Source organism: Suncus etruscus, chromosome 8 (genome assembly GCF_024139225.1).
Source record: "Suncus etruscus isolate mSunEtr1 chromosome 8, mSunEtr1.pri.cur, whole genome shotgun sequence".
NCBI lineage: Eukaryota > Metazoa > Chordata > Mammalia > Eulipotyphla > Soricidae > Suncus > Suncus etruscus.
Genome location: NC_064855.1, coordinates 42,693,637 through 42,708,086, shown reverse-complemented (window position 1 = coordinate 42,708,086; position 14,450 = coordinate 42,693,637). Strand labels below are relative to the sequence as shown.

Sequence of the window (14,450 nt, the reverse complement as noted above, 5' to 3'; positions counted from 1 at the left end):
TGATCATATCAATCGATGCAGAGAAGGCGTTTGACAAAATCCAACACCCTTTCATGTTAAAGACACTCAGCAAAATAGGGTTAGAAGGAACCTTCCTCAAGATAGTTACAGCTATTTATGAAAAGCCTACAGCCAACATTATACTTAATGGCGAGAAACTAGAAGCATTCCCACTAAGGTCAGGAACTAGGCAAGGCTGTCCACTCTCTCCACTCTTATTCAATATAACCTTAGAAGTCCTAGCAATAGCAATCCGACAAGAGAAGTGAATCAAAGGAATCCAAATTGGGAAAGAGGAACACAAACTATCTCTATTTGCAGATGATATGATGATATACATCGAAAACCCCAAAGAGTCCACAGTAAAACTCCTAGAAACAATTAACCAATACAGCAAAGTGGCTGGATACAAAGCCAATACACAAAAGACAGTAGCGTTTCTATATACAAACAATGAAGTCGAGGAGAGAGAGATTAAAAATACAATACTATTTAAAATAGTATCAAAAAATATCAGGTACCTAGGAATCAACCTTACAAGGGAAGTGAAAGATCTATACCAGGAAAATTTCAAAACGCTTCAAAAAGAAATTGAAGACGATCTAAAGAAATGGAAGAACATCCCATGCTCATGGATAGGTAGAATTAACATAGTCAAAATGACTATCCTACCCAAACTACTATATAGATTTAATGCAATCCCTATCCAAATCCAGACACCATTCTTTAAAGAAATAGAACAATCAATCACAAAATTTATCTGGAACCACAAAAGACCCAGGATAGCCAAACACATACTGAAAAACAAAAAGCTGGGAGGCATCTCCTTACCTAACTTGAAACTATACTATAAAGCTATAGTAATCAAAACAGCATGGTACTGGAACAGAAACAGGACCTCAGACCAGTGGGTCAGAACAGAATTCCCAGACATAAACCCCAAAATATACAGCCAAATAGTATTTGACAAAAGAGGCAAGAACCTGAAATGGAACAAAGGAAGTCTATTCTACAAATGGTGTTGGTACAACTGGAAAACCACATGTACGAAAGTGAAGATTGACCCATACCTCACCCCTTATACAAAAGTTAACTCAAAATGGATCAAAGACCTTGAAATCAGACCCGAATCTATAAAGTTTATTGAGAATAAAATAGGCAGAACACTCGAAGACCTATATATCAAAAAGGTCTTTGAGAATGGAGCACCAATGGCAAAAACATTAGCATCAAATATAAACAAATGGGACTACATCAAACTAAAAAGCTTTTGCATGGCAAAAGAAACCCTACTTAACGCAAGAAGACAGTTAACAGAATGGGAAAAAATCTTTTCACTCGATATATCAGATAAAGGGCTGATATCTAGAACATGCAAAGCACTCAGAAAGCTGAGCCCCCCAAAACCAAATAAAGCCATAAAAAAATGGGGAGATGAAATGAATAGACACTTCTCTGAGGAAGACAGAAGGATGGCCAACAAACACATGAAAACATGCTCACCTTCACTCATCATCAGGGAGATCCAAATCAAGACAACAATGAGATACTACCTTACACCAGTGAGGATGGCTCACATCAAAAATAATGGAAACAACCTTTGTTGGCGGGGATGTGGTATGAAAGGAACTCTCATCCACTGCTGGTGGGAATGCCCCCTAGTCCAACACCTATGGAGAAAAGTCTGGAGAGTGCTCAAAGAACTCAGAATTGAGCTGCCATTTGACCCAGCAATTGCGCTCCTAGGCATATACCCCCAAGTTGAAAGGACATTCATTCCAAAATACGTATGCACCTCACTATTTATCGCAGCACTCAGTATAATAGCCAAATCTTGGAACCAACTTCGATGTCCAACAACAGATGAATGGATCATTAAGATGTGGTACATATACACAATGGAATACTACATGGCAGTCAGAAATGATACAATCACAGACTTTGCAGCAACGTGGATGGACCTAGATCATGTTATGTTAAACGAAGTAAGTCAGAAGACAAAAGATAAACACAGAATGGTAGCACTATTCTGAAGCACCTAGAACATATATTTTATACACAACTAATACCTAACAACCAAATAAAAGGGTTTAACAGGGTAGAATCTCCAAACACTGTAATAGTCAACATATACTTGGGAGCAGTGTCCAAAATATATGAAAAAGGAACAACACGAACTCTTGACTACACATTATACCACAAAGAAAACAACAACAAAAGAAACAGCAGCATAGAGAGAACAGGTATGTAATCAGACTTCTACAACAAAGGCCCACAGTAATCCCTTAGAGATCGTATACAGGAACACAAGTATAGAACACCATGGGAAATCACTGACTGCAATGGAAACATACCATAACACTATGTTTTAATGCCTTTATCTTACTATATTTTAAATAACCTCTCAGCTTTTCTGTCCACAGGCGCCCTTGGATACAAAGGGCGGACAAACTAAGACGGCAACTCGGGATACCACACGAGATACCATACCTTGCTTGCACTACGAGATGGCCCCGAGAAAACTCTTTGACATACACTTTATCTCTAGGTTACACCTTCTTTTAGGAACTGAAGCACGTGACCAGTCAGACCACCGAAGCAGTAACTGAGACGTACAGACTTAAACTACAGGCTCTACTTTTTTTTTTTTCTCTTTTCCCCCTTTCACTTTTCTCTTTTCCCTTTCTTTCTAAGCTATTTTCTCTTTTCTCTCCCTTCATACCCCTCCCATATACCTTCCCCTTTCTCCCCTCCAGAAATCCAACTATCCCTTCACCCCTCAATCCCATCCAGATCTCCCACCATACTAAAACTCTTCACCCTCAGTCCTTAATCTATCAGGCATCAAGATCGACCTCCTACCCAATGAACCAGTACCCAGCACCCAGGCAAGGGGACACCCAGTCAAACCCACACCTCGTCTCCTGCAAGAAAAGACAGCCAACTCCCCTGCGGACTCATGATGCGAGGCCCTCCCTACCAACTCCCCCTAACGTGGACTGTTTCTTGAAACTGGACCTAGGTCCAAAAGTATCCCCAAAGCAAGAACTCTTCCAAGACCTCCCTGCCGCAAATTTTTACCAATCTGAAGAAGGTCAGGGGTGTGATAGAAAGATGCCTGGGAACCCACGCACCACAAGAAAAACCCAAAAGACAATGGGAAAAACTGTACTTCCAACATAGGCATAAGACCTGTAATATAGCACCGCTTTACCTGCTTTCCCACAAATGTAAGATAGTCTTTTGCACCACTTTGGTCCTTTAAAAACTTCGCTAACCCATTTTATTTCTTTTCTTTTCTTTTTTAAATTAATTAAGTTATTTTTTTAAATGTCTGTCCTACATATACATTTGTGAGCTGATACATTTTTATTCCTTTTTTTTTTTTATTATTTTTGGGTATGTGACCTGTTTCTGTTATCCCCTCTGTCCACCCCCAAATACACCGACAATATAAGGTAGCACCATTTCTCCCTGCAAAGGCACACTAAATAAAGGGGAAATCTTACATTAAAAAAAAAAGAGCTCTTGTCTACTAGAGATAAGAACTCACAGTTGTTTACAATACAGGGAGACTAAAGGCATTTTTAATGAGGAAACAACACTCTCCAAACAAGTGGAAGCAGAGATAAACAGATGGGACTATATTAAGCTAAGAAGCTTCTGCACCTCAAAGGAAATAGTGCCCAGAATACAAAAGCCACCCACTGATTGGGAGAAACTATTCACCCAATACCCATCAGATAAGGGGCTAATATCCAAAATATACAGAGCACTGACAGAACTTTATGAGAAAAATGATCTAACACCATCAAAAATGCAAAGAAGAAATGAACACTTTGACAAAAAAGAAATACAAATGGCTAAAAGGCACATAAAAAATGCTCCACATCACTAATCATCAGAGAAATTCAAATCAAAACAACTATGAGATACCATCTCATACCACAAAAATTGGTGCACATCACAAAGAATGAGAACAAGCAGTGCTGGCAGGGATGTGGAAAGAAAGGAACTCTTATTCACTGCTGGTGGGAATGCTGTCTAGTCCAACCTTTATGGAAAGCGATATGGAGATTCCTCCAAAAGCTGGAAATTGAACTCCCATCCGATCCAGCTATACCACTCCTAGGGATATACTCTAGGGACACAAAAATACAATACAAAAATCCCTTCCTCACACCTATATTCATTGCAGTGCTGTTTACAATAGCCAGACTCTGGAAACAGCTAGATCCCCCTCAATAGGTGAATGACTAAAGAAACTGTGGTACATATATACAATAGAATATTATACAGCCGTCAGGAGAAATGAAGTCATGAAATTTTCCTATACATGGATGTATATGGAATTTATTATGCTGAGTGAAATAAGTCAGAGGGAGAGAGATAGACACAGAGTGGTCTCACTAATCTATGGGTTTTGAGAAAAATAAAAGACATTTATGCAATGATTCTCAGAGACAAAAGAGAGGAGGACTGGAAGGTCCAGCTCATGACATGAAGCTCACCACAGAGAGTGATGGGTGCAGTTAGAGAAATAATTACACTGAGAACCATAACAAAATGTAACTGTATGAGGGAAGTAGAAAGCCTGTCTCTAGAGCATAGGCCGGGGTGGGGTGGGGAGGAGGGACACTTGGGACATTGGTGATGGGAATGTTGCACTGGTGAAGGTTAAAAAAAAAAACTAGAATTCAAAATAACCATGGTGTTATAAGACCTACTTCGTGAAAAATAGAAATCACTTCTGAAAAAAATAAGACACAAAGAATGGAAATGGAACAGAAATAAGAAATTCCTTGCTCATGTATTGAGTCAACATCATTAAAATGACGATCTTATCCAAAGTAATTTACTGATGGTTATGTGATCTCCATCAAAATCCTCAGGCATTCATTAAAGATATAGATCATCACACTCAATAGTGAAAGATTAAAAACTTACCCTTTAAGGTTAGGCACAGGCCAAGTCATTATTATTCAACATGGTTTGGGATGTTAACCACAATAATTAGTCCAAAAAAAAAAAGTTAAAAATATAAGGAATCTAAATTTACTCTTTTTAAAGGAGAAGAAAAACAATAACTCTTTGTAAAATGACAGTATCATTTAAAAAATCTAAAAGAAGGGCCAGAGCAGTGGCGCAAGTGGTAGGGGGTTTGCCTTGCACACGCTAACCTAGGATGGATGCTGGTTTGATCCCCCGGCATCCCATATGGTCTCCCAAGTCAGGAGCGATTTCTGAGTGAATAGCATAAGTAACCCCTGAGCATCACTGGGTGTAGCTCAAAAAAGAAAAAAACAAAAAATAAAAAAAAAATCTAAAAGACTCCTGTATAAAATGAATATGCAAAAATCTGCTAAACTTGAATATGTAAGCGTATATCAAGCTTGGATATATCTAGCAGGGTAAAAAAAATCAAGGAAACAATTGCATTGTTTCACATTGAAAATATTTAGGTACATAGGAGTGAGATTTTATGCAAGAAGGGAACATGTTCTGATTTCACAGAGAGGACAACAGAGGCTTGGCATCTAGACTCCTCTCACATTCTGCCTTTTACAGGCCTTATTTTGGTTGATTTTTATCTGTATTCTTTGTTGTGATAAACTGAAACTATGGATATAAAAGCTTTCTGTGATCAGTTTTTCTAGGAACTGACAGAAGCTGAGAGTAGTTTTAGGAACTTCCCAAACCTGGAGTTGAAAGAAGTTGAGGGCATTCCTAGCAACTGTGACCTACTACTATCTAACTCCAGGTACTATTCTGATTGTTGTCAACTCTTTTACTTAGAACCTGGTTTGATTTGGTTTTACAGTGAAACATAGTTATCTATAAACCATAATCTAAATGCCAGGGGGAAAAATATACTGCTATGAAGTGGGTGGCCATTGTTTAATGTACTTTTCTGTGAAAACATTTAGAATAATTTCTCTCTCTGAACATTTTGTACTCTGTATTTCCAATTCAAATTTAGAATGTTTGGTTTTCACTGCTTTATTATATTTATACTATATTTATATTGCTGTGGGGCCACACCTAGAGGTACTTGGGTCCCAAAACCATTCCTAGAGGTGAATAGGGTTCATATAATGCTAGAAATAGAGCCATAAGTCTTGGATCATCCTGGTCCTAAAGATAGTGGTTTTTTTGTTTGTTTTTAATTTATTTTTGGTTTTGTTTTTGGGCCACACCCGGCGTTGCTCAGGGGTTACTCCTGGCTGTCTGCTCAGAAATAGCTCCTGGCAGGCACGGGGGACCATATGGGACACTGGGATTCAAACCAACACCTTTGGTCCTGGATCGGCTGCTTGCAAGGCAAACACCGCTGTGCTATCTCTCCGGGACCCTGTTTTTAAATAATTTTTATTGTGAGCAAAGTGTGAATAACAAATCTTTCACAGTAGTATTTATGGTACATAGTGACAATGAATCAGGGCCATTCCCACCACCAGGGTTGTCCACCCTCTACCCCTTTTCCTAGCGTGTGTCCCATATCTCCCTTTTGTCTTCCGGAGTGCTAGTGAAAATGTTCCCCTCTGTTAAGTTTAGCTTGTTGTAGATAGGGTATAGATAGGGATTAAAACAGTGAAAAATAGTTATCTATATACATAATCTGAATGCCAGGGGTTTTAATTAAATTTTAATAAATTAATGTTTTAAGAAATTTTAAGTTTTGGGCCAGAGCAGTATTACTCTGCAGAGCATGCCTTGCATGCATCTGACTGGTTTGATTGCTGATACCCAATATAGTCCTCTGAGCACTGCCAGGAGTGATCCCTGAGCTCAGAGTCAGGATCAGGCTCTCAGACCCAACCTCTTGGGTATTGCCAAGAAAAACAAAAACAAAACAACTTTTTAAATTGTAGGCAGATTATTCAAGGACTTACCAACCCATTGGTCCCATTGTTTCTGCTCTTGTTTTACCACGTTTTGCCTCTTTAAGCAGTTCTTCAATTGCTTTCCTGGTGGAAAAATAAGAAATTTGAGATAGTCCATTAAATTTTGAAAACAAATCTATCCCATTTATATAATCTTTAGAAAGGAAGTTATTAAAGTATATAATTTCAAAATTGGATGTGAGGTGGGAGTTAAAAATTAAACAAAAGACCCTCCCAATAAAGTACAGGTTAAGCCATGTTCAAGGCCTGAAATCAATTCTTTTACCATAAATAGCATCCCTTCTGCACTATGGAGAGTAGCAGTGCTTACGGCACCACTGGGTCAGAAAGAATGACAAATATCACCCATAATGAAAATCATCAGAGCTGGAGTGATCGTAGGATGTAGGAGTAGGATGTTTGCCTTGCATATGGACAATTTGGGTTTAATTTTCGGTACCACATGATTCCTTGATCCCCTCCAAAAGTGAGTCCTAAGCATAGAGCCAAGAATACTGTATTTGCCAGCATATAAGACGACTGGGCGCATAAGACGACTGGGCGTATAAGATGACCCCCTAATTTTGCAGTTAAAACATAGGCTTAGGCCTATATTCATGTATCAGACAGCACTTTCCTGTGCTGCAACTGTATGTACCACAGTGAGCCAATCACAACAAGCAAAGATTCAAAGGTTATACTGTAATAGACTTCCTCTCTGACTCTGGCCAATCTGAGCAGGCTTTTTACAGTGTAGATTTGGGTCGAGAACTGTCTAATTTGCATGCATAAAAAGCCTTCTTGTATTGGCTGAGTTAGAGAGGCGGTCTGAGCAGTCTTGCAGTGATTGGTGCAGGATCGAGTTGGAAAATTTGTTTTGTGGCAATATTCAGACAATTTTCATTTAGCGGCATATTGAAACATTTTTCGGGATATACTCGGCATATATAGCGACCCCCGGTTTTCGGTTGACTTTTTTGGTTTCAAAAGTCGTCTTATACGCCGAAAAATACAGTAATTCCTGAGCAACACTAGTGTGACTTCATACCTCCCATCAGAACAAATAAAACTTTCAAACACACAGAATTCTATACAAATTCTATACACGATAGTATTCTTGATTTGAATCAATCCAATAACAGAAAACCAATTTCTGTCTATCAGTTTGTGATTCTCCTTTCTCTACTAATGGGGTAAACTGACAATCTAACAACATGATAAAGAACTTTCAAAATAAAATATTGTTGATATGGGTTCCACTTTACCTTAAGAAAAAAATCCAACTAATTATGCAAAATTATACGTCAAGGGTGCTCATTAAACAACTTACCAGCAACAACATAACCCAGACTTAAATTTTTATTAGAAAAAGATTAACTAAAAAAAATAAAAAAGAAAAAGATTAACAAACCATGGCATAGTCATATAGCAAACTATGCAGTCATTAAAAATGAAGACAAATGTTGAAGTAAAATGAGTATCTGGAGGGTAAGATTTTCATAGCATATTTGGTATATACGTTGAGTGTAGATATGAATTTTTTTGGTTTGCTTTTGTGCCACACCCAGCAGTGCTTAGGACTTACTCCTGCTTTTGCTTTCAGGGATCACTATTGATTAGGCTCTGGTGACCACCAGATCTGAGGATCTAAATTGAGTTGGAAAGGTGCAAGGCAAATGCCCTAACCTGTACTATCACTTCAGCCTTGAGATAGGATAATTTTATTTAAAATTTATTTTTAAGTATTTGATTTATTTGATGTATACAATTGCATAGGAAGCATCTGGAGGAACGATATTTCAATAATAAGATGAGTTCTGAGTGACAATTTGTTTGCTTTTCTGCATTTTCTTTTCTTTTCTTTTCTTTTTTTTTTTTTTTTTTTTTTTTGGTTTTTGGGCCACACCCGTTTGACACTCAGGGGTTACTCCTGGCTATGTGCTCAGAAATCACCCCTGGCTTGGGGGGACCATATGGGACGCCGGGGGATCGAACCGCAAAGTCCGTTCCTTGGCTAGGGCTTGTAAGGCAGACACCTTACCTCTAGCGCCACCTTCCCGGCCCCTTCTTTTTTTTTTTTTTTTTTGTTTGGTTTTTGGGCCACACCCGGTGATGCTCAGGGGTTACTCCTGGCTATGCGCTCAGAAGTTGCTCTTGGCTTGGGGGACCATATGAGACGCTGGGGGATCGAACCATGGTACGTCCTAGGCTAGCGCTGTCAAGGCAGACACTTTACCTCTAGCGCCACCATGCTGGCCCCGCTTTTCTGCATTTTCTATTTTTCTAAACTGAATTGTATTATTTGTATAATTTTTAGAAAGATAGAAAGAGACCCATAAAACCTATCCAGCAAGTTCTGAGATTTTATAATACTGTGCAAGGTGCTAAAGGTAGTAAATAGGAAAATGTATTTGGTTGTTGGAAGTTTGGATCTCTTATTTTCAGTGTAGCAGTCATTTAAATCATCCATACTAATCTAATTTGAACTCCTGTTTCTCCTAGTATTTTCCTGCAGTTCTAATATGTATACTTTCAAAGTACTTCACTCTGCTTTAACTATTCAACAAATACATTTGGCATTTTTGCATAATGTACACATTTTTAAATAATATCATTAGTGAGATCGTTAAAAAATACCATCTTAGCTGTTTACGCTTATCACTTTGAGAGCTTTGTCTCATTGAGTAGGTCATAAAAAAACGTATCCTACCTATGTCTAAAACAGAGATCCCTTTTCACTTTTGAAGATATAAGAAAAAATATCAAAGAGAAAAAATAGTTCAAGAATGCCCTACCTTCCCATTATTATCAGTGTGGTAGTTCTGAATAGGAATTTGGAAATAATTTCTATTTCATCTGAAAGTTTGTTTTCCCAGCACTGTTACTAACTTTATCTTCATTGATTAAGAATATTTTTGGGTTGATTACAAATATTATTTGTGGTTATGCCCACAATGCAGTCACCATGCTTGCACTGGGTCAGCTCCACAAACTCACTCTTTTATTGCAAGAGATGTAAACCAAGCAGTGAAAAATCACTCAAATGTAGACTCATCCATGTGCTCTCTCTTCCTGAAAACAGAAACAGCTAAAACCTTAGAGAAAAAATTTAGGCAGTTTCTCAAGCATAAACAAGCTATGTATTAGATATAAATAAACTAGAATGCATTTTCCCACACAACTATGTTAGTATGTTTCTTTAGCAGGGTTGGAGAGATAATACACTGGGTAAGGTTTTTGCTTTTCACATGGGCATCTTGGCTTGATCCCTGCTACCTATATGGTCTCCTGAGACTTGCTGAAAGTGATCTTGAGCACAGCCAATACTAAGTCTTGAACACTGCTGAGTAAGGCCCCAAACAAACTCAAAATCTGTCTAGGAAACCGCATCATACAACTGCTAAAATGCTGTGTATTTTCAGAAAACAACAGTCAGTTAAGAGTACTGCAGAGATCCTATAGGCATGTTCAAGAAATGTAAAGTTTGACACTGACTGTTAGGTTAATTTCTACTTCATTTTAAAAACTGTTTTCCCAGCACTGTTACTAACTTTATCTGCAGTGATTAAGAATATCTTTTGGGGGCTGGAGAGATAGCATGGTGGTAAGGTGTTTGCCTTGCATGCAGAAGGATGGTGGTTAGAATCCCGGCATCCATGGTCCTGACTCATTACCCCTCTATGCTTCTTTTTGGAGACACCAATCTGAGAAAACTTCAGGTACATTTGTTTTTTTGGTTGATACTATCAGGATTTTTTTTTTTTTTTTGTGGTTTTTGGGTCACACCCGGCAGTGCTCAGGGGTTACTCCTGGCTCCAGGCTCAGAAATTGCTCCTGGCAGGCACGATGGACCATATGGGACACCAGGATTCAAACTGATGACCTCCTGCATGAAAGGCAAACACCTTACCTCCATGCTATCTCTCCGGCCCCACTATCAGGAATTTTTGGGGTCAAGTAGGGTATCCTCCCCCTCCCAAGCATCCTCCTTCCATGAATCCTGGCAGCTAAGAATATGACCCTTAAAAACCACAGTATCGGGGCCGGAGAGTTAGCATGGAGGTAAGGCGTTTGCCTTTCATGCAGAAGGTCATCGGTTCGAATCCTGATGTCCCACATGGTCCCCCGTGCCTGCCAGGAGCAATTTCTGAGCATGGAGCCAGGAGTAACCCCTGAGTACTGCAGGGTGTGACCCCAAAACCACACACAAACACACACACACACACACACACACACACACACAAAAGAAAACCCCACAGTATCAGTAATAGAACTTTGAATTTCTGGACAATTTCATTTGCTTGATGTGTTATCCCTATTGGAACACACAAATTTAACAAAATGAACAGCTAATAAGAGCTTACTAAATCTTCTATTGTATTAATGACTTCATTGGAGATAATTTTCACAATGTGCTTGCTACTGAAATTTTTTTTTATTCTTTTTGTAATATTTTCTTCTCTTCCTTTTTTCTTTCTATTCTTTTTATTATTTTATTTTGTGGTTTGTATGCCATACTCAGAAGTGCTCAGGGGTCCATTCCAGGTCAGCCGTGTGCAAAGCAAATGCTCTATCGCTGTGCTATCACTCTGGCCCCTCTATTCTTTTAAAAATAATTTTGCTCTCTTATCTGAAAATAAATGTATTATGGTCAACTATGTGATGCCTTTTCTTTAAATAAAGTAAAAATATGAAAAAGAAAAAAACCTGTCAGTCACAAACTATATCAAGAAAACTAGAGTGATACCTTATCTAAATTCTTGGGTCCTTATAAAGAGAAAACATTTAGGGGCTGGAGTGATAGTACAGCGGTAGGATATTTGCCTTGCACGTGGCTTACCTGGGACAAACTCATGTTCAATCCCTGGCATCCCATATGATCCCCCGAGCCTGCCAGGAGCAATTTCTGAGCACAGAGCCAGGAGTAATCCCTGTGTGCCACCTTGTGTGGCCCAAAAACCAAAAGAAAAAAAGAAAACATTTAGAGGAAGATTATCTTTTAGGGTGGGCTGGTCAGATAGCTCAAAAATGTTTAGAGGAAGAATATCTTTTAGGGTGGGCTGGTCAGATAGCTCAATGGGCTATAGTGTTTTGCAGGCAGGAGAGCTGGTTTTGATACCCAATATTGCATGAACCCCCCACATCACTATGAAAGTCAACCCTGAGTACAGAGTTGGGAGTAGCCCCTCAGCACTGCTGAAAGTGATCTCCCCAGTACATTTGATTTATATCTACAAAGATGAAATAAGGTATACATATACATGAGAAAGATTCCCTAGAGTGCAATCAATCCTCTGTAATGAAAGACATTAAGTCTGGGCAGGAACAGGGATCAGTCAGCACTTCACATCAAATGTGGGAGAAAGTGTCCCATTTCTATTTTTGGGGTATGTCCAAGTTAGGCCATTGTAATTAGCATGGAGTTTTATGTTCTACAAAGTACTATCCTATCTGAACCAGACAACATGCTCATGAGCAATTTATACATGAGGACAGAAGAGGTAGAGGACACCTCTACTTTCAGAGGATTGTACGTTTAAGGCTACACATCTGATCTTTCTATTGTATATCCTCTCATTTTATAAATATTTGCACAGTAAGCCTCGAAGAAATTGTTTTCTCTTAATCATTTTAAAAAAGCTAAATAATTGAGAGAGAAAAAAGTTCTAACAATGCTGCTACTACTTTGGGGTCAGGCTGATACTGGAGAGTAAAGAGGAATGAAGGAAAAATGATAACAATATCCTGTCCTAAGAAATTTGAGCATTCACTACCTCCCATCCCAAATTCTTCTGCACAAGTTCCTCTGAGGGATTTTACTTCCGAGCAGGGAAAATAATTTCTAATAATATTGTAGTCTATTCTTGAAACAAAAATATCACCTTCAACCAAGAACAAGAGCCAGAACAATAATCCTTGCCTTGCACATGGCAAACCGGGGTCAATCCCTGGCATTTCATATGGTTCCCAGAGCCACACCAAGATTAATTCCTGAGCACAGAGCCAGCAGTAATCCCTAAGCATACAGGGTGTGTCCCTCAAAAATAAAAAAATTAAAAAAAACAAAAATTATAAGGCTAAAGACATATTACAGTGGTTAGGGTGCTTACCTTGCATGTGTTTGATCCAGGTTCAATTTCTGGCTTCCCTTATGGTACCCTGAGCATCTCCAGGAGTAACTCCTGAATACAGAATCTGAGCATTGCTGAGTATGGCTCCCAAAACAACACCCCCAAAACATAACAAAACCCAAACAACAACAAAACCTGAGGAAGATCTGGAGAGGTAGCTCAATGTACTCAATGCCTGCTTTACATGTAGGGTATCCTGGTTCAATGACAGGGTCTTCTGAGCAATGCTGGCTGGGAGTAGTCCCTGAGCACTGTCAGGTATATTCCCAAAACAAAAACAAAAGAGAATTAAAAATTCTCTAAAACTTAAAATTAAGAGAAAACAAAGTCAGTTTTCCTCACTACTAAAGCCTCTTGTTTTTCTGTTAACTCTTGCTAAGGAACTTTAAGGCAAGTAAAGAATAAATCCAATTTCTATTGCTCATTATCAGGAGCTAAATACTTAAATTATCAAAGATTATGAAATATGTCATACAGGAAATAGGATAGCTTTTTTGGAGAGCCTCCCACACAGTGCTCAGGAGGCCTGGGGCTCTTCCTTGTGATTCTAAGCCAACCTAGCAAGAGATTCAACGTGACAGCCTGAGGTGGAGCTGGTGATCAAATCCTGTGATACCAGGCATTACCTGGGCCACCCTGATAGTATGTGAGCACCTCCAGGACTACACCTTGTGGTGCTAAAGGGCTTCACTATGGCTGTACCCCGTAATGCTAAAGGAACCACCTGGTACTGGGAGACAGAACCAGGGTGAACCACTAGCATTAATCCTACATTATCTCTATAGCCCTCAAGACAGTTTTAATTTTTATATTATTATTACTTTTGCGGAGCGCACCTGGCTATATCAGGGTTTACTTATGGCTGTGAACTCAGGAATAATTCCTGGTGGGCTTGGGGGATCATATGGGGTGCTGGAGATCAAACCTGGTTCAGGCATGTGCAAAACAAGTACCTTATCTGCTATTTTATCTTTCTGACATCCATAAGACAATTTTAAATGAGAGAATGATACAGAGGCATAAACTGCAATTCAAGTATAGGAAAAGCAACAAGAGCATTAGAAATACTGAGCATTTACAGAATTAAAATTAATATGACATTTACTTAATCAAAGTATAGTAATATTTATATAAAGATACTTTAAACATCTTAAAATATATTTTAATTCTTTATATTATAATAAGAGTAATGCAGTCAAGAAGTCCAAGAAAGTTAAGCTATTAAACAGACAGTTTTCTGGGCACAGGAACAAACTATAATAAATTTTCAACGATCCAGTGTGTATCATCTACAGCCAATTTTCCATCCTAGCCCAGCTTCTTCAGGCCTGCCTATTCATTCCATTAGCCAGCTGGTACATGCTTGAGGAATGTAAACTTATCATAATAGCAGCTTAAATAAAACCTAAGTAGGAATGCAAATCTTATACAAAAA

The 14,450-nt window shown here is 38.7% G+C and overlaps 1 pseudogene; it reads right to left on the bottom strand.

Moving 5' to 3' along the window:
- The window catches only part of LOC126015920 (protein POLR1D-like), a 46,950-nt pseudogene extending 33,848 nt beyond the window's left edge, over positions 1–13,102 (bottom strand).
- Positions 13,103–14,450: the final 1,348 nt, after the last annotated feature.